The sequence below is a fragment of the Cyprinus carpio genome, chromosome A3, assembly GCF_018340385.1.
Source record: "Cyprinus carpio isolate SPL01 chromosome A3, ASM1834038v1, whole genome shotgun sequence".
Lineage (NCBI taxonomy): Eukaryota > Metazoa > Chordata > Actinopteri > Cypriniformes > Cyprinidae > Cyprinus > Cyprinus carpio.
The window spans coordinates 1,493,033-1,514,706 of record NC_056574.1 but is presented as its reverse complement, the minus strand read 5'-3'; the positions used below and the strand labels follow the sequence as shown (position 1 = coordinate 1,514,706).

The following is a 21,674-nucleotide window of genomic DNA, read 5'->3' as shown; positions in this document are numbered from 1 at the left end:
TTAAATATGAAAATGCCTACATGTCATAATGGATAGTCATCGCATGTATCAGAATTAGGCTACCTATTTGCTCGAGCACGAGCAGCTCCGTTTCATCTCGGAGACACGTTCTGTCTTTGCACTTGTCAAATTCCGCCGTGTAAATAGCAAATCCGTCATGGCACGAGCGCAACTGGCTCTTAAAGGGTTAGTTCACCCAAATATTAAAATTATGTCATTAATGACTCACCCTCATGTCGTTCCAAACCCGTGAGACCTCCGTTCATCTTCGGAACACAGTTTAAGATATTTTAGATTTAGTCCGAGAGCTTTCTGTCCCTCCATTGAGAATACGGTATACTGTCCATGTCCAGAAAGGTAATAAAAACATCTTCAAAGTAGTCCATGTGACATCAGAGCGTCCGTTAGAATTTGTTGAAGCATCGAAAATACATTTTGGTCCAAAAATAGCAAAAACTACGACTTTATTCAGCATTGACTTCTCTCCCGGGTCTGTTAGGAGCGCGTTCACAACACTAGTTTGGTGATATCCGGTTCGCGAACGAATCACTCGATGTAACCGGATCTTCTTCAACCAGTTCACCAAATCGAACTGAATCGTTTGAAACGGTTCGCGTCAACCCATAAGCATTAATCCACAAATGACTTAAGCTGTTAACTTTTTTAACATGGCTGACACTCCCTCTGAGTTCAAATAAACCAATATCCCGGAGTAATTCATTTACTCAAACAGTACACTGACTGAACTGCTGTGAAGAGAGAACTGAAGATGAAACACCGAGCCGAGCCAGATAACGAACGAAAGATTGACTCGTTCTCGAGTCAAGAACCGGTTGCATAGGTTTTCGGATCACCAGTAGTGATGGGAAGTGGAATGGAAGGGAATAAAGGGAATGGAAGATGACACTCTGATTGGTTTACTGCACGTTACGTCCAAAAAACACCCATTACTCATTAAGAGAATAGGGACAACCCGTTTAGACGCCCGGGCGCGCCAACCGTTTTTCCGTCGTTAAAATAGCAAAAGTGGATTTGGACACACCCTGAGTGCACCTGCGCAGTGCGCTTTACACTTTGCGTTTAGATCGTTAAAATAGGGCCCGTAGTGTTTATATATGAAACTAAACTGAAAATCACTGTTACACATTACATCGCATTTCATCAGTAATGTGAGACTACATGTAATTGTTAAATAGAAAAAACTAAACTGAAGTGATTCTGTTAAATTGTTAAATAGCCATTTGACAGGTTGATATGACCATATATCATCACTGATTATCAAACACATGGACGGTTATTGCAGACAGCATCACTAGTTATAATGGCTTCTGTTTGATCTGGTGTAGATGTAGACTCTGCTCCAAGCCCCTCAATCTGTTGTTTTCTTCAGGAGAAGGAGTTTTTCATAGAAATAACCTCGTCTCATGTGTGCATTTCTCTCCATCGCGTCAGGAGATGAACTTGAGACATACGGACAGGCAGAGGAGACATAGAGAGTCATATATCAGTGTATATCATTTATTTTGTGTGTGTGTGTGTGTGTGTGTGTGTGTGTGTGTGTGTGTGTATGGCTCATGGAGTACAGTGCTGGAGCCAGTGCTCTATTGGACGCTCAGAGCATGTTTCTAAGGCCTGGTTTGACAGAAAGGGCTTAAGTTAAGCCAGGGTGAGGCCATAGGTCAATTAGGACATTTAAGTAGCTTTTATAAACATGTCTATGGTGTGCATCTTGTGACAAAACAACAGCACTGATATATTTTAAGAAGGAAAAAGTGTTTTGGATACTGTAACACTCTCCTCAGAAAACTAAAACAGTAAAGTACACACAGGGAATAGTGTGTTTGTGGTTACAAAGGAAATGTTTTTGGATTTGTACTCTAAATACGTCGTTACTTTTTGGGGTTGAATGGAGAATTTGATATTAAGCCTTTTCTAGGATTGTGTGCATTTCTTTATCTCTTTTCTGTATTGTTTGAATATTTTGAGTGATTATTAATCTGTACTGATTTGTATGTTTATTCAAGTTTAAGCCTGCTCTCTCTCTCTCTCTCTCTCTCTCTCTCTCTCTCTCTCTCTCTCTCTCTCTCTCTCTCCGTCTTTCCTTATTTTTTATTATTTTTATTTATTTTTTTATCTTTTTTTGTGGGAGCACACCTACATAGTGATTGAACGTGTCTAATTAGGATGAACACCTGTTACTTGTAAAGAGTTGTACCTCAGTTCACGTATTTTGTGCCTGATGAAGACCTGATGGTATTTCTTATTATATTAGTGTGTGGACAATATGTCTGTTCTTTTGTTATAGTTTAACTTGTTTGTCCTGCACCTGAGCCATTTGTGGCTTTGTGGGATGAGCACAACTTTTGTATACTTTTGGTTAAAAACTGAGCATCTATAATAACACTGATGTATTTGAGTCGTGAATCCACATGTGGTGCAGCTGTCAGTCATTTATTACAAATCTTCAGAGCAGTATCTGGGACTGGTACAAATGCATGCACTTTAACAAACGAATTGTGTTTTATTATTTTTTAATGTATTAATGATTATTTCAGGAACACTTTAGAATGGGGAACACATATTCAGAGTTTTTCCTCGATAAACTCCTAATTTAATTATTAATAGTTAGTAAGGTAGTTGTTAAGTTTAGGTATGGAGTCGGGTTAAGAGATCTAAAATATGCTCATGCAGAATAAAGCATATGTGCTTTATAAATACTAATAAACTGGCAAAATGCTAGTAATATGCACACTAATAAGAAGCTATAGTTAATAGTGAGAACTGGTCCTTAAAACAAAGTTTTACCTTTATTTTTTTTAGAAGAAGAAACATTCAATAAATACAGACTGTTATAAACCATAAGATACAGAGTTTTTTTTTTTTTTTTTTTTTTTTTTTTTTCTTCATTTCTAATACAAAGATGACCATCACTTGTGAGTGGACTATTAAAACGAGAGAAGCATAAGAAGACAGTCGTGTCTACAGAGAGAGTCCTGATGCTGTTTTCTCCTAGTCCGCTGTAAGGGGGTCCAAAACAGTGACAAACTCTGTCAGAAATAACAAGACTGTTTAAATGCATGGTTAATTTACAGAGAGAAAAAACAACAAAAGTAGGCTCCTAAATGAAAATGCTTGACTTATTACTGATCTGTATCTGGGTAAAGATTTCAGTTGATATTACTAAAGAATCAAAAGCTGCGTAACTGGGAACTATGGTGGATTTATTGAACAGAAAAACTGCATATACTGTATACAAACTTAACAAAAATACTGCCAGTAATTGCAAATAATTCAAGATGATTGAAGAGATGTGAAAAGACATTTCCTCAGACACTGACTGATTCTGTTATTTCTGTCTCAGTGTGTGAATGTGTCACTGGATGATATATTAGTCACAGGGACAGATTTAGAGGAGCATGTAAGGAATCTGTTGGAGGTTCTGAGGAGGATTGAGCAGCTGAAGAAGAGAGCTGTTAAAGATGCTGTTTTGACACGAGGAAGAGAGTATGTGCTCAGGGAATGGACCAAGGGATTGGAGGATCCCACCTTTGGAGCATAACCTTAAAAAACAGGATGATAAAGTTAATAAATAATAATAAACTAAAGTTCACATAATGCTGTTGATATATTTGACAGTTGTTGAGGGACTAGTGTTATCAGGGGAAGGGGGAGTGGTGAAGTATTGAGTGTTATGTAATGTGTGAGTGTGACCACTAGATGGCGACCAGAGGGCTTTCAATGCAGCAGAGTACAGTAGAGTTATCAGCTAGATTCTGCTGTCTTACAGTATATTACAAATATAAAATAAATAATAAAAGTTTAAAGGACAGAGAAAAAGTCTTCGGACTTAGTGTGACCGAGTTAATGATAAAGATGGTGTGAGACCCGGATGATAGTTATAATGGGGTTAGGTGTAACGCTGTCATTTTGACCAATCAGACACAACCTGTGGTGACGTCATCAATATCATACACTCCCCTCTGCTCTTTGAGCTCACAGGAGAAGTGGCATGTGTCTGTGAATTTTATCACCAAAAAAAAGGGGATTTTCAGGTAAGAAAGTTTATTTTATTTTATTTTATTTTATTTTATTTTTTAAATCAAGATTACTTTTGCCTAGCATTCATTGTAATGTAGATACAATGTTTTGACTTACATAATCTAAAGTAGCCATTTCTCTAGTTAAATTTGATGCTAGGCATTAATGCTAACTTCAAACCCACATTCTAAAAGAGTTATCTATGTAATAGCTGCTTGGGGTGGGATCATTGTAACGGTTCATTAAAAATGTCACATCCAAACCCTTATGATGATGATTCGTCTGAAGATGATAATTTCTGCATTGTGTGCATGGATCACTCTGGAAACTCTGGGTCAAAAGAAGTGTGGGTCAAGTGTGTTTCTAGTCAGATCTGGACCCACGAAGCCTACGCCCCAAGAACAGCCATCTACATCTGACACAACTGAGAGACTCAACCCTAATGAGATATACACCACACACACACACACACACACACACACACAATGTTTTTGGATTTGTACTCTAAATACGTCGTTACTTTTTGGGGTTGAATGGAGAATTTGATATTAAGCCTTTTCTAAGATTGTGTGCATTTCTTTATCTCTTTTCTGTATTGTTTGAATATTTTGAGTGATTATTAATCTGTACTGATTTGTATGTTTATTCAAGTTTAAGCCTGCTCTCTCTCTCTCTCTCTCCCCGTCTTTCCTTATTTTTTATTATTTTTATTTATTTTTTTATCTTTTTTTGTGGGAGCACACCTACATAGTGATTGAACGTGTCTAATTAGGATAACTGGACCCACGAAGCCTGCGCCCCAAGAACAGCCATCTACATCTGACACAACTGAGAGACTCAACCCTAATGAGATATACACCACACACACACACACACACACACACACACACACACACACACTGAAACAACTGAGAGACTACACACACACACAATATACACTACACACACACACACACACACACACACACACACACACACACTGACACAACTGAGAGACTCAACCCTAATGAGATATACAACACACACACACTATACACACACACACACACACACACTGACACAACTGAGAGACTCAACCCTAATGAGATATACAACACACACACACACTATACACACACACTACACACACACACACACACACACACACACACACACACACACACACACACACACACACACACACACACACTACACACACACACACTGATTTAAATATTACAAAAGCCCAGATTTCGTAATTGTGATTTCATCTTATATATATATATATATTCAAGTTGATTGTTTATTTGGAGATTTTCATGTTGCTTGTTAATGAAAGGGTTAAACTTGAAGGTCAGTCTCTGTTCTTCCTTCATTTACTGGCTCTTGAACTTGTGTTGCTGTGGTCAGAATCTAGTGTGTCCTTTGGCTCGGTTACAGTTAGGCTCTGGAAGGATCTCAGAGTAAGACAGTATTTCCCCCTCCACACTATCACCTGTTTTTTTCCTCCCCTCATGTTGTGGCTCAGGGCTTTCGTATTTATCCGAGTCGTATACAAGTTCATTATTGATACACTATAAAACAAGAGAACAGCTATTTTTACACATTTTTGAACATATAATTTTACACTAGTATATATTTAGGCTACTAGTTCAAGTGCAACAGCAGCCCGATCACAGGCTCATATTTTCATATCAACTGCTCCTTTAAATTATTGAGGGGAGGATCTAACAGCGCTATTCTGAGACCAGTTATTATTTTGACCTGTTCTAGTCCTCACATGATTTTGGAGACTGTAAAATCGCTCGCATAATTCTTCCATTGTGTATTAACCAGCACTGTGATTTTCCTTTAAACTCTGCATTGCTCAGTGATGCACGAATATCAGCTTCAGGAATTCAGTCTTCAGGAAGTTCAGATGCTGATTCGTCAAATCTGTCACTCGTCAGAGAGATTTAAAAATTGGCTCCTCGAAAGCTCATTGGCTCTCGCGTGCTTCCTCGTCGATTGTGACGTGATCTGTTTCCTGATATTTGAATAATAAACGCGCCTTCGAAGAGAGACTCGGGATTTTAGCGAACAGCTTTAATTCTACTCTGAACTTCACACAGATTCCGGAGATAGCGCTCTTCTGAAACACTGCACTGGGGAAAAGAAAGTTTAAAGCTCAGGAACAGCAGAGGAAACATGAAGTTTAATCTGTGATGAAGAAACACATATGGATGAGAAAGACTGTTCAGATCTACTGGATCCAGGAGGAGGAGGAGGTCCTGGAGTTTATTAAGCGCTTATTGAGTTACATCATGACTCTGTTGACATGGAGATGATGAAGAACAGAACGATAATAAACGTGCAAAGTGTCATTGTTTCACTGAAAACTCAAGTCCCAGAACTACTGCAGAAGAGAGAAGGAAACTGCTGGAAATATATCCTGGAGCACAGGAGAAGGAGTGACAGCAGGGACACTCATGTCTGTTGTGAGTGGTTTATATTGTTAAATTGTTATATATTGTTATATTGTTATTGTAAACCTGTGGGAGTTTGTTAAAGGCTCGTTACACTGAGAGTGATTTAATCGCTGCATGTCTCTGTATTTCTGCAGGTCTGAACAGAGATGTGCTCACGGATATATACTGCTGGTTCAGTTAAGATATTCTCATTTGACTAGTAATTCGTTTTAAAAGAATTAAAAGTAATATTTTGCCGTTGGAATGTGTTGTTAATTCGATCAGGCGAACGGCCAAGAAATCTTTGAATTAAACTCAATACTGCAAAACTCTCTGTCTCGAGTTAAACAGAGTTACATGCCACCTATCAGCCAATCAGAGATTAGAATGTGTTGTTTCCTGGTGAGTTACTGCAAGTTCGTTACTATAGGCAACATGGATACACACACACACACACACACACACACACACACACACACACACACACACACACACACAATCACGCATTTAATGAGCCCGGTCTCATTAAATGCGTGTCTGAAAGAGCAAGATCCGATGAATGCTTCTTTTTTTTTTAAGCATTTAGATTTTACTTTCCTAGACGAAATCACTTTCTGTGATCAAAGATAGTGAGAGCTGATGTTGTGGAATAGAGCCATATTCGTGCTAAATTATTATTGATGCAGTCAATACTAAAGAAAGTACTAGAGATGTTATAGCAATTGTAAATCTGATAAAAGACACCCAAATTCATCCAAAGATAATACATTGTTTTACATAATTAAGAAAATACAAATGTAGCCTTATCAAATACATTTGTCCCCAATGCTGTAGGCCTACACATGCAGAACATGCCCGAGTATGTCAAGCTGTGTGTGTGTGTGTGTGTGTGTGTGTGAGAGAGAGAGAGAGAGAGAGGGAGAGAACTATTAACACGAACTAAAAGATTGTATCATGTTCTCTTTTGAATCTCCGTGTACAAAAAAAGTGAATCTAGGGCGGGAGCAGGCAGCACATAAATGCCAGAATGAAAAATGCTGTTTTCTAGTAGGCTACAAATGCACAATTAACAACTATATAATATTCTACAAAAACAAAACTTTAACATCTAGCACAAATTGGCGCCTGTTTTCTAGTAGGCTACAAATGCACAAAAAAAAAATATAATATATTAGATAAAAAAAAAAATCAAAAAATTGTTCTAAAACCCAAAAAAAAACAACAATTCTCGTCTTGTGTGTGTGTGTGTGTGAGAGAGAGAAAAATTTGATAGTGTGCGAGAGACAATAGGCCTATAATACTGTAAGAAAGAGAGTCTGATAGTGTGTGTACACTGTAAAAATAACAAAAAAAAAAAAAACACGGAAAATGTATGCCTATACTATTCTTATTTTTCATAATAATTGCGTGCACTGAAAAAAAAAGTTTATTTAATCCAATTTAAAAAATAAATAAATTGTCCTAAGAGAAAGCGGTATTGGTACGCACAGGAGAACTTCACAGGAAAAATATCCTTCTAATTCACAAGTATTTGTTCTTAAACTCGTTCTGATCTGAGTTTGTGGTATTCTGTGTAAGCGGCGCGTGCACGAGCTTAGTCATTCATATAAAACACACCCAAACCTTTCTTTCACATCATTTCCTCTCATCAAACACATGCCGCTCTCACCAAGGGCCTCGTTGAATGTGTGTGTATATATATATTACATTTATTTATTTTAACTTCCAGATCAGCTTTAGTTTTGCTTCAGTTTATATTCTATTCTATCAGTTTAAATATATTCATTTGCATAAATATTATATTATATTATATTATATTATATTATATTATATTTTGTTAGGTCTATAATATAAACCTAATAAATAATTTACCTTGTTTTTTTAATGGAGTCTCTTGCTCATCTGGGATGTATTCATTTCAGAAATACAGAAAAAACTGTGATATTGCGAAATATTATTGCAATTTCTAATATTGGTTTCCTATTTCAATACCTTTCATTTAAAGTATAATTTATTTCTGTATTTTCAGCATCATTACTCCAGTCTTCAGTGTCACATGATCTTCAGAAATCATTCTAATATGATGATTTATTATCAGTGCTGAAACGGTTGTGCTGCTTAATTATTATTTTTTGTAGTTGTAACCTGTTACTTTTTCTTTGATTCTTTGATTAATAAAAAGTAAAAAAAAAAAAAAAGAAAGAAAAAAAGGAACAGCATTTATTCAAAAAAATACTCTGAAAAAAATTTCTCTCAATGCAAGTCTTTACTATCAATTTTGTCCATTTAACACATCCTTGTTGAATAAAGTTTTTTTTTTTTTTACTTTGATTTTTTTTACGTTTTTTTAAAAAAATAAAGTAAAATAATTCTGACCCCAAACTACTGAATATTGTAACACAAAACTTTTTATGGCAAATTTCACAAGTCCCAAAAAATATTAAGCAGCACAACAGTTTCTAGCACTGATAATAAATCATCATTATTATGATTTCTGAAGATCATGTGAAGACTGGAGGAATGATGATGAAAATACAGCTGCGCATCACAGGAATATGTTACATACATAGAATTATATATATTTACAATATATTCAATTAGAAAATGTTTATTTTAAATTGCAATAATGTTTCACAATATTATTTTTTGAAATAATATTTAGTATTTTTTTTATCAAATAGGTAGGCTACAGCCTTGATGAGCATAAGAAACTTTTTAAAATAAAATTTATTGATCCCAAACCTTTGAAAGGCAGCGAATTATACTAAAAAAAAAAAAAGTTTTCTCATGTAACCTAAAATGTAGCTTAAGGCCATTTGCGCGATTTCAATCATGCAGTAATGTTTCTTGAGAGTCAAATGATTTCTAAAATATCATGTGACACTGAAAACTGGAGTAATGATGAAGAAAATTCTGCTTTGCATCACAGGAATAATGTTGCATTTTATAATATATTAAAATTGAAAACTTATTTTGTACTTGTATCAATATTTCAGGGATTTTTCTTACTTTATTTGATCAAATAAATTCAGCTTTGATGAGGAGTAGATTTCAAAATCATTAATAAATGTAATGTTTCCAAACTTTTGGCAGGTACTTTAATAATAATAACAATTCTATATACTTCGCTATAATATATTATATATTACTTTATTATAATATATTGTTATATTGTTGTCATGATTATTAAATGCTGCTTTTTATTTTTTTACAGGACAGTATGTATTTTAACAATAAAATATATATATTTTAATGTGCTAAACTATATGTGTTTAATAATGAGTGCTGGGGGCGTGGTCAGATTGTCACTAGCTGAGCACATGCCTGATTCTTGCTGTTTCAAAGCGAATTATTGCTGTGGTGCAAACATTTAAACACAGCATACCACAGAAAACTTGTTCGAAATCAGCACAGCACATCCACTGCAAATATTTCTATTTAAATTCATATAAAAAAATGTAACTTCTGGATGGTGATTTCATGACATTTCAGCGCTTGACTCCATTAATGAGAGTGGAATATTTGATCTAAATGTGTATATCAAATCTAAAACGGGCTATAAAGTCATTATAATCAGTAATAATGTCCCCACAAATGCCTCGTTTATAATGGGGTTTAAGTTTATGTTTATGTCTCCGGCCGGACACGGCATCGAAGTATGTTAAGAGGCGTAACTTTTCATAAACATAAACATAATCAGAATCAGAATGAGCTTTATTGCCAGGTATGTTTACACATACGAGGAATTTGTTTTCGTGACAGAAGCTTCTGCAGTTCAACAGAATGACAGTGACAGAACAAAAAACACACAATAAAAGAATAAAAAATACAAATAAGTAGGTAAGGAATAACAACATACAAACTGACAATTGTATGCATGGCATTACACCAAATACACAACATAAAGTTATTTTTAGCAACATCATATGATCCCTTTAAAGGGTTTGATGACAATATCTGATTATGTTTACACTTGAATTAGTTGCAAAATGTTTATGAGATGATAAAAAACATGTAACATTAATCATACCCACACTGTAAAAAAAAAAAAAAAAAAAAAAAAAAATTATGTGCAGTCTACTCCAAAAAATTATGTTAACAATATTAAACTAATGGCTTTGAGTAGTTTTTAAGGCTTAATGGAATCTATCTGAATAAATGATGTAAAATCTCCTAAATTATTTAGCCTATGACAAAATTGATTGAATATTAATAGTGAAATGTGCTCATCTGTTTTAAGTCCATTCTCAAGTCTACTTGATTTTGAATAAAACCTGTTTGTGTTTGTAAAAGAAAAGGGAATCAAAAGCATTTGTGTAATGCTGTAATGAAGCAAAATACTCTTGATTTCTCAGAAATGGGCTACAGGAAGAACTAGGTTACCACTTCCGGTAAAAGGTGTGAAAACCTCATTTCGGACGCCTGTGTTCAGTTGTGTATTCACAATTAATAAGTTTTTACGTGTTTATGCATTTAGAAGATGCTTTCATCCAAAGTGACTTATTGTTTTTTTTTTAAAGCTTAAAAAGTTAAGACAACAAGAGAGATTGACCCCAGACATATTGACAGACAGTATCACTCTCTATCTGTCACATTGGTCCTGGGTTTGAATGTCTACTCGAAAGTTTATTTTTTTATTTTATTTTTTTAATGTTTTTAATGTTACTTTTAGATATTCAAAGAATCACTTCTCACACATCGGTCCTTTGAGTTGCAGAGGCTCCGCCCTCTCAGTCTCATTCCACCAACAACAACAAAATCAGACTCCGCCTCATATAAACTCATACAGCAGCTTCAGCATCAGGATCTTCATTCTGCTGTCTGCTCTGTTTTTGGGAAGGCTCTGTTTGAGGTATGGAATATATTTATATATATTTATATAGACATTAAAGTCTCCGCTTACGTAGTTTCATATAGCGCGAAATTGCATGTAGACAGAAGTGTGGTGTTTTAATAAATCATAGTGTCTGTAATCTCCAGCACTCTCTGCTGACAGCACGAGGTTATCACTGGAGGAAGAACACAGCTACACCTTCAGAGTCTGTGGTTTCCTCTGCAGCCGTGTGTTCAGTCTTGTTCAGGAATCTCTGATCACACACTGTCTGTTTTATCACGGTAGGTCAGGAGAAATCTATGAGATTGTGAGATATTATGTGACAGCTTTGATCTTTTCTTATTGTTTCCTTCGGCTAAGAAATCAAATAAGCTGCTGAAAAATGACTAATTTGTTTTTCTTTAGGCTAATATTTTTTCCTGTATTTTCCAAATAACAATTTTGTGATTGGTTTATGTAGCTTACTACAAACGCTTTATTTTATTTGCATTAAGTCATCATGCATATTATACAATGTAAAAACATGATTTCATTGCATATGTCAATTAGCACGCTTTATTCTTAAAACTTTATTCCTTTATGGCTTAAAACACACACACAAACTAGTCGTAATCATGTCAAAAGTGTATTTTTATTCAGCCACAGCGTATGTAAGGGATTTCATGAATGCATTCTGCGATCAGGACTAGGAGTAAGATATTTGGACACGCGACTATAGTCTATATTTTCGAGAGAAACATCAGTCTTCATGTGTGCGGTTTGTGTAAAAACATTTTTCTTCTCTTTATGAAATACTTCTATAGCTTGACTGTGAAGTGTTTTATGATTAAACATGGTCCCTAGCTACAATGTGAAACAGATTCAGATTTAATTAAAATGAGTTTATTTCGCTCAAATATTTTCTGAATGTATGTCAGTAACTAAAGCTAAATCTGCATTAATAAATCTGTTTCTCATCCACACTGAACAACGACATTGTTTTCTTCTTGACAGTTACACTAAGTGCAAATGATGATACATTTTGTTTACACTAAAGTAGCAGTATTTTCTTCAGCAATAGGCTTAGTGATATTTATACTTCAGTACTGTACATTATAAAACGTTATGCACTAACATATTGAGTGTAAATATCATATTTACTAATATTATTAAATGGATGCCGCTTATATGGAACTATAAAACCCTTCCACACACATCGCTAACCATACCCAATAATAACACTGTATTAATAATGAGGCGTTTTATTTCCACTTTTCAAATATTTCCTTTAATTTTATTGAATATAATTTCCGTTCCGATCTGATATGTGATGGGAAAAGAAGAAGAACAGATCAAGTAGCAGTTAATGCAGTAACAGTCACCATCTTGATTTTATTTTGAAGGGCTTCCATGAAATGTCTGTGAAAATTAAAATAGTTACAAAAGAGTAAGGCAAGGCAAGTTTATTTATATAGCACATTTCGTACACAATGGTAATTCAAATTGCTTTACATAAAAGAAAGTAAAATAATCATGAAGAAAAAATATTTTAAAAAAAGCAATTTTAAAACTTTGAAAATGATTTAAAAGTTGACTTATTTAAAATGAATTTAAAACAGTTAAAATAGAAAATGATTTTACATAAAATACAGTGAATACGTAAAATACAGTGCAATCAGTTCGGACATCGCGCAGTGCTCATTCAATAAATGCACAGATAAACAGATGAGTTTTCAGTCTAGATTTAAAATGTGACTAATGTTTTAGCACATCTGATCTCTTCTCTGGAAGCTGATTCCAACTGCGGGCGGCATAATAAGACACTAAAGGCAGACTCCCCTTGTTTTGTTTGAACCCTTGGTATTTCTAACTGACTCGATCCTAATGATCTGAGTGTTCTGTTAAGTTTATATTCAGTGAACATATCTGCAATATATTTTGGTCCTAGGTCAATGATTTATAAACGAGTAAAAGTACTTTAAAATCAATCCTAAATGTAACTGGAAGCCAGTGTAAGGACCTGAGGACTGGTGTGATATGCTCAGATTTTCTGGTTCTAGTCAGAATCCTGGCAGCAGCGTTCTGGATGAGCTGCAGCTGTCTAATGGTCTTTTTGGGATTACAATACAATAGTCCACCCTGCTGGTGATAGAGGCATGAACAAGTTTCTCCAAGGCTTGACTGGAAACAAAACATCTAATTCTTGCAATGTTTTTTAGATGATAGTATGTTGATTTAGTTACTGCTTTGACATGACTACTGAAACTAAGGTCTGTCTCCAGAATCACACCAAGATTCCTGGCTTGATTTTTAGTTGTTTGTCCCCTAGAGTGAAGGTATGCATTCACCTTGAAAACTTCATCTTTGTTTCCAAATGCAATGACTTCAGTTTTTTCCTTGTTTACTATTAATTCCATCAATACATTGGCAGAGGGAGTCAATGGGGCTGTAGTCATTTGGAGATAAGGCTAGGTAAATCTGGGTATCATCAGCATAGCTGTCATAGGCAATTTGGTTCTTTCTCATTATTTGACTTAGTGGGAGCATTATACAATCTGAACAAGAGCGGTGCAATAATTGAGCCTTGTGGGACTCAGCATGTCATGGACGTCAACTTAGACTTATGCTCTCCTATACTCACATAATAATATCTCCCTTCAAAGTATGACCTGAACCATTTGAGTACCATCCCAGAAAGTCTGACCCAGTTTTCCAGTCTCTAGTAGTATGTTATGATTGACAGTGTCAAACGCAGCACTGAGATCTAGCAATACCAGCACTGATATTTTGCCAGGGTCAGAATTTAGGTGAATATCACTTCCGCTCGGCTTTTCTGCATTGTCTTTTCATAGTCTGAACTGCTGTTGATCTTTTTCCAAACTGATTTCTGTCTGTTTGTTTTCTTACTGACTATTATTGGAGCAATATCATCCACATTCTTAACTTTTGAGTCAAAGGAATCAAGGAGAATATCAACAGAGTCTGCAGAAATGCTTGGTGTTAAAGATATAGCCTCCATAAACAGCACACTAGTGTTCTCGTTAATGCATCTCCTTCTGACAGAGACAGATCTAGATTCAGTGGTAGCAGAGATCAATATATCAATATATCAAAGAAAATACAGAAGTGATCAGATAGTGCTACATCCTTAATAACAATGGATGAAATGTTTAGACCCCTCCTGATGGTTAAATCTAGAGTGTGTCCACCTTTGTGTGTGGGTCCATGCACATACTGAATCAGGTCAAAAGTGTTTAGAACCGTTATCATTTCTTTTGTAGTTTTGTTTTCTGCATTATCTATGTGAATATTAAAATCCCCTGCAATAGCAAAACAGTCAAACTCTGAGGAAATCATTGATAACATTTGTGTGAACTCTTCAACAAAGGCTGGAGAGTATTTTGGAGGCCTGTAAATAATGATAAACAGAATGCGTTGAGCACCTTTCAGCACAATCCCTAGATATTCAAAAGACAAGTACTGACCAAATGACACTTGCTTGCATTGATAGACATCTTTAAATAGAGCAACTACACCTCCACCTCTCCTTACAGTCCTGCAGACAACCATGAAAGTAAAGTTAGGAGGGGCTGCTTCATTGAGGACTGTTGCACTGCAGCTGTCTTCTAGCCATGTTTCGTTTAGAAAAAAAAATCCAGATTGTTTGTGGTTATAATGTCATTGATTAGAAATGAGTAACCAAAATACACTGAAAATGAGTGCACGTTTGTCCAAGTATAGCTAATATTTTATTGCCATCAAAACTCTCTAATTATTCATCAAAATTCTTTTTTTTTTTTTTAAATAAGAAATTATCGAAAATTAGGCTTTTCACATTTTCATTGCTTTAAATGCACATTACAACTTTTCTTTTAACGTTTTTGCAAAAATAGAATGTCATAATTAAAACACGCTTCTTTTTTTCAGCTTTGAATCATGAATAACGTCACAGTGTCATGTTCAGAGATTCAGACTCCTGTGGGGTTTGTGTACGTGATTCTGTCTGTTTTACTGAAACACACTGATGATCCTGACTGTGAGCAGAGCTGGTATTCACAGGTGAGTGTGTACAGACACACACACACACACAGACACACACACACACACACACACACACACACACACACACACACACACACACACACTTTGTGAATTGTGGGGACATCCCATAGGCATAATGGTTTTTATACTGTACAAACTGTATATTCTATCGCCCTACACCAACCCTACACCTAACCCTACCCCTTACAGGAAACTTTGTGCATTTTTACTTTCTCAAAAAAAAAACTCATTCTGTATGGTTTATAAGCGTTTTGAAAAGTGGGGACATGGGTTATGTCCTCATAAGTCACCCTCTCCTTGTAATACCCTTGTAATATACAAAGTTGTGTCCTGATATGTTACACACACACACACACACACACACACTCAAGATCTGATGGTGTTTTATTTGTTCAGGATGATCGTCTGATAGCAGATCCATCAGATCCTCAGAAACTGATTGATTCTGTTATTTCCGTCTCTTCTGATCGTCTCGTCACGTCTCAGTGTGTGAATCTGAATCATGAGATCATCTGTCATTCTACAAGAGTCATCACGTTCATCACTTACATCTCTTTTAATCTGTTTTCATATTTTAATTCTTCATGAACACTATAAACGCTGCTCTAATGCTCCTGTCTTTCATCACAGTTCAGACTGAAGACCATGTTCAGAGGTGAGAGAAAGACTTCTCTCTCATGATGATGATGTTTATGATGGACAGATGATCCTCAAAGGCACAGTTCCCTCAAAATGTCCCTCAGACTGACTTTCTTCTGTTAAAAATACAAAAGAAGATGCTTTGAGAAATGTCTCCCACACAGTGAAACTCACAGAGGTTTGTAGGATACGAGAGAGAAGATGATGACAGAAGATTAATTTCATCTGTGCCTGTGTTTTTCAGTGAGGAATGAGACGGAGCCCATCAGCGGATCGACACAAACCCCAAACTCATGTGAGTTCAGCTGATGATCGAAATCATGGCAGCATGTGTCAAATAAAAGATACACTCAGTCCAATCTTTAGTGAAAGTAAAGACGTTTTTTTGCTTTCTTATACTGTTTTATCAGTTTAAATGCATCAGGTTTCATTGGTTTATTAATTCAGTTCATTTGATAATTGTATTGTTTAATTGCATTGCTTTTATAGATCAGTTGTGGTGGCTAGTTGCACTTATATCATTGCTCTTGTCATCATCATCATGATCTGTTTCATGCTGTGGAAGAGAAAGCTCAGGTGAGTCACGAGTGTTTGTGTCAGTTTAAACGCACGGGAAATAAAATACAATTCTTGGATCATTATGTTCAATTAAATTTGTAAAAAGGAAGATCATTTTAAAGTATAACGTTCTGAAAAAAAAAAAAAAAAAAAACGATTTTATTTTATTTTGCCAAATCGCCCAGCGCTAGTCCCGAGCGTGACCTCTCTTGTCCCGTTTATTGACTGCTAGCTGATCACGACACTGTCCCCATCCAGTCCCAAGCTTGATCAGTGTGCATTAAATAAATCACAAATCGTGAATTCACCATGACTGTTCGAGGAAGGCTTTAAGACGAAGTGGAATCCTCTTCCGGCTGGTGGCTCCCGCTTCCCGTTACTCGCTCTTCAGTGTATTTTCAGCAAATCTGTTTTGGCAACGTGATTACTGTTCATGACTAAAAATCCAGCCGCGCAACAAAACATGTATGCTGTACCTGAGGGAAGACGTGTTCAATAGGGAAGTCTTCTTTCACTGTTGTAATGTTAAACAGAGAAAAACGTTTCAACATATAGCGCGCACACACTTCGGTCAAAAGTTTGGGATCAGAACGATTTTTAATGTTTTTTACAGGAGTTTCTTCTGCTCATCAAGGCTGCATTTATTTGATAAAAAAACAGGGAAAATGTGATATTGTGAAATACTATTATGATGTAAAATATAGTTTTTCTATTTTAATATACATTAAAATCTAATTTATTTCTGTGATACGCAGCTGAATTTTCAGCATCATTACTCCAGTCTTCAGTGTCACATGATCTTCATAAATCATAATAATATGATGATTTATTATCAGTGTTGATACCTTTTTTCAGGATTCTTTGATGAATAAAAAGTTAAAAAGAAGAGCATTTATTTAAAATAGAAATCGTTTCTAACACTACACTACAGTTCAGAAGTATGGGGTCAGTAAATTTGTATTCTTTTTTTTTTCTTTTTTTTTGAAAGAAATTAAAACTTTTATTCAGCAAGGATGTTTTAAATTGTTAAGAAGTGATAGCAAATATTTATATTGTTAGAAAAGATTATATATAAAAGATTATTCAATAATTTTGTTTGTAATTAAATGCTGTTCTTTTTAACTTTTATTCATCAAAGAATCCTGAAAAAAGTATCGCGGTTTCCAAAAAAAAAAAAAAAAAAAAAAAAAAAAAAGCGTTGCCAACATTCTAATAATAAATCAGCATATTAGAATGATTTCTGAAGGGTCCTGTGACACTATATACTGGAGTAATGGCTGATGGAAATTCAGCTTTGCATCACAGAAATAAATTATAGCCTATTTTAAAGGATTTTAAAATAGAAACCATTATTTTATATTGTGTTATTACACGGAATACTTGATTCTTCAGTCGTGGCATTCCGAGTTATGTTGTCCCTCGATAACAACTGAGCTGCGTTCAGCCCTGACAAAAACGGTGCAAAACGTTTTTAAACGGAAACGATGGCGCGTTGAACACTCTGTTCTGATGACGCAAGAGTTGCAACTATGGCAGCTGAGAAGGCAAATATTTTTGTTATTTTTGAAAAAATTAATTATTGGTTTTATTTCTTGTTTAAAATGCTTCCCAACTGCATTCCAACTCTGTTGCTGCCGGGGAGTTGGTCATCACAGCATCTGCCCAAATAAGGGGAAAAAAGCACAAATAAACTTAAGTGCCTTGCCGGTTTCGTTGCTCGGTGAAGTCGTGCAGGTAAAGACTCGTTGGTCTTCACACAAGGAGGGCTGAACGCTGCCGCTGAAGCTTTCGCGTCATCACACAGACATCAGATAAAATCCACAGTCTAATGCAATAAAGTGAAAACAGCTGTGGCCGCCTTCTAATTATCACAGCCAATAGCCTATAGCAGGGCGATTCCTCAAATCGAAAGTTTGCACTTTAATGCCGGAAGGGCGCAATGCAAATTACACAGGCTTCTTCTTAGCCGAGGGCAATTATTAAAATTACCAGTAAGTGCAATCAAAAATACAAATGCCAACGAAAATGCAAAGTAGAAATAGGCAGGAATCGAAATATTCCTTCCTAGCAGCACGTAATAATTCAAACAACAGATCTATAAACAAGTATTACGCAAAACACTCACGCGCAGCCATCAGTCTCTTCTGCTGACTAATCGCTTGTCCCGATTTAAAATGCATACCTCTAATGACCGAGAACAGCGCAGTCTTTTCAAATCCCTCCTTCTGCAGTGGACCACCCCGCTTCATGTTGAATTTGGACATGAAGGATTTTTTTCTAAAACCCTATAATTTAATACAGATTGAGGTGGTTAACCATTGTGGACAAAGTTTAACATTTCAAAATAACCACTAAAGGAATTATTTTTTTTTAATTTCGATTTGCGTTGTAACTTATTGAGACACCACACCACATTTAAAATATAACCTAAAAAAAAAAAGACATTTGTTAAATACACACTGGTGTTTGTGTGTTTGTTAAATACACTGCTGTCTAAAGAAAGCGGCAGTAATCCTTTTAAATAAAATCTGAATACGTGTTTTATTCAAAGGGTGCACGTTGTGTAGGCAACTATAAGGTTCACGCTATTCTTCTCCTACGACTTACATTTATGTATTTCGGGAGAAATGGGTGAATTTAAAATAAAATAAACAAAAGAAACAAAAAAACAAAGATAAAAAAAAAAAAAACACCCTAAAGTTTTATCATCATATCTCAAATGTGCGTGTGATTTAGAGAACGAACGATTGTACAAAAAAACAAATCCATACATCATATATGATGCGATTTCAATTTTTCCTGTCTCTTTGGAGTGTTACAAGCTCTTGGTGAATAAAGAAGATCTGTAAAGTTGCAAAGACTAAAGTCTCAAATCCAAAGAGATATTCTTAATAAAAGTTTACACTCGTCCACGCCCTCCTAAAACAGCTCGTTCTAACACGCCCCCACATATCTACGTCAGTATATGGAAAGATTTGTATAACGCCGCCCAGATGTTCACGCAAAGAAAGAAGGCGTACCTTTTGTTCTCGTTGTAGTATTGTTGCCGCCGCCTCCATGTCGTATAGATGCTGTGTTTCACTGTGATAGCGAAATTACTTTGTTTTTGCCTTCCAAAAGAAGACACGACTAGAAATCATGTTTATATCACGTTTATAATGGGTTTTATGTTTATGTGGACAAGGCATCACAGTATGATGAGGGGCGTAACATTTCCGTCACACGCTTGAAGCATTCAGCCAATCACAACGCGCTGGATAGCTGGCCAATCACAGCACACCTTGCTTTTCAGAGAGGAGAGCTTTGTGCGTTTCAGAAGGCGGGGCATAGAGGAGTAACAAAAATGTACAGTATGTGGAAAATAATGTGTTTTTTTAAACCTTAAACCACATAAACACATTTAATTACACCAAATACACCAAATAATGTTCTTTTTTAGCAACGTCATATGACCCCTTTAAGAACTCTTTTAATTTTTAGAAAAGTTGAGTTCGAAATTAGATCAATGAGCGCTGTTCATAATATGAGCACTTGTCATTCATAAATAGACATGGCTGTGATGACCGGTTTACTGTTTTTATGATGTTTATGGTTTATCCTGGTGTCTCTGTCATATTTAACTGCTGTGTTTCTCTGCTGCTTTTTAGGTGAAAATGTGGAAGACAATGATTAAAATCAATAGCCTGACTCACATCACCTCGTCTTCTCGCACATATGAGCCTCGCTCCTTTCCCTGGAGGCTTGGATCTTTCACGCATGTTTTACAAATCTATTATTTTAACTCCGTTACGTCCCAGCATTTTTTTTTTAATTCTCTGTTTACATCTGTTTACACCATTTATTTCTTTTTATTTGTGCAGCATGGTTGTATTTTGTTTTGTGTTGTTGTTGTTGTTGCTAAGCTCAAGCTGAAGCTGTCACTGTGGTATCTTATGCTGGTACACTAACCTGGTCAGGAGCAGGCTAATGGTCAGGTTAAGCTGAGCTCCTCTAACACTGACCAATAGGAAAGCACTGATATAACTGCTGACTCTCTCACATACTATTATGCGACGTTATCAGTCCAAAAATAAAAGTATACAGAAAATGCAACTTAAATAAATCAAATAAATAAAAATATAGGCTACAACCGACAGTGTTTAATGTATTGTGCCCAGGACTTTATTTTAAGATATTTGAAACCATTTTAACAATCTGCTACATGTGCATTAATTTCATCAGCAGTTTCTAGCCATGCAGCCTTTCTCTCTGGATTTATGACAGCTGTACTTTATGATTTTTAGTTGAACATTACAATATAAAATGTTTTTTCAAAGCCTTAAAAACACTAAATTAAAAATTAAAATCACTAAATTAAAAATGAAAACAAATAATAGAAATCAGACTACATTTTTTAACTGATAAGAGGAATACACATGAACTCATTTAAGCTAGTAATTACGGTTGTATTACATTTGATGAGCTGAGAGCCTTTTCTCTGTGTGTGATTGTTGAGCTTATGTGTTTGTGAGAGCCTGCAGTCTTGAAAGTGTTTCTTTAGTGAACTAAACGCTGGTCTGTTTATAATTTGACTCTTGAACTGTACTATTGAATCCTCTCTTTTTGTGGAAGCTTTTCTTAATCATGTTTTCTCCTGTTTTTGGTTAGATAGGGAGAGAGGTAAAAGCTATGCTGTTTATTTGTTTTTTGTAAGGTAAGTAAGTTGGTTCCTCCCACATTTAGTCTTCCTTTTGTTTGTTGTTTTGGCCTGGTCCCCTCTCAAAGTTTCCTCTTCTTTTTAAATGAGTCAATAAATGATCAAATGCTTATCAGATTTGTGTGGTGCTTGTTGGCTGGGACAGGAAACCTGCAAGGTTTGTTTTTTAGATACTCAACTGTATCTAAAGTTTTTTTTTTTTTTTTTTTCAACCCGTAGACAGGAAGTAGCACCTCTTTGATGACCGAGGTCTCTTATTTGACTGTTTGGGTGTGGCAGGAAATGTGGTTCAGTAGACTCGGGTCCCTAATGAAGAGTAAGGGAATACCAGAATACCCAGGGCCCGGTTCCCCGATAACGCTCACTCTTAGCGCGGTAAGAAGACTCGAAAGATATATCTTACCAAAGTTGTTTATGTTCCTAAGTGTGTTCCCCGAAGTGT

At 35.6% G+C, this 21,674-nt stretch overlaps 1 long non-coding RNA gene across 1 annotated transcript; it reads left to right on the top strand.

Annotated features, from left to right (window-relative positions):
• The first annotated feature begins 11,259 nt into the window (after positions 1–11,259).
• LOC109086164 lies at positions 11,260–21,299 on the top strand. The gene is made up of 8 exons (XR_006155888.1): positions 11,260–11,316; positions 11,445–11,579; positions 15,205–15,336; positions 15,736–15,867; positions 15,970–15,994; positions 16,223–16,273; positions 16,468–16,554; positions 20,184–21,299. It is a non-coding gene; the product is annotated as an uncharacterized LOC109086164 (long non-coding RNA).
• The last annotated feature ends 375 nt before the right edge of the window (positions 21,300–21,674 follow it).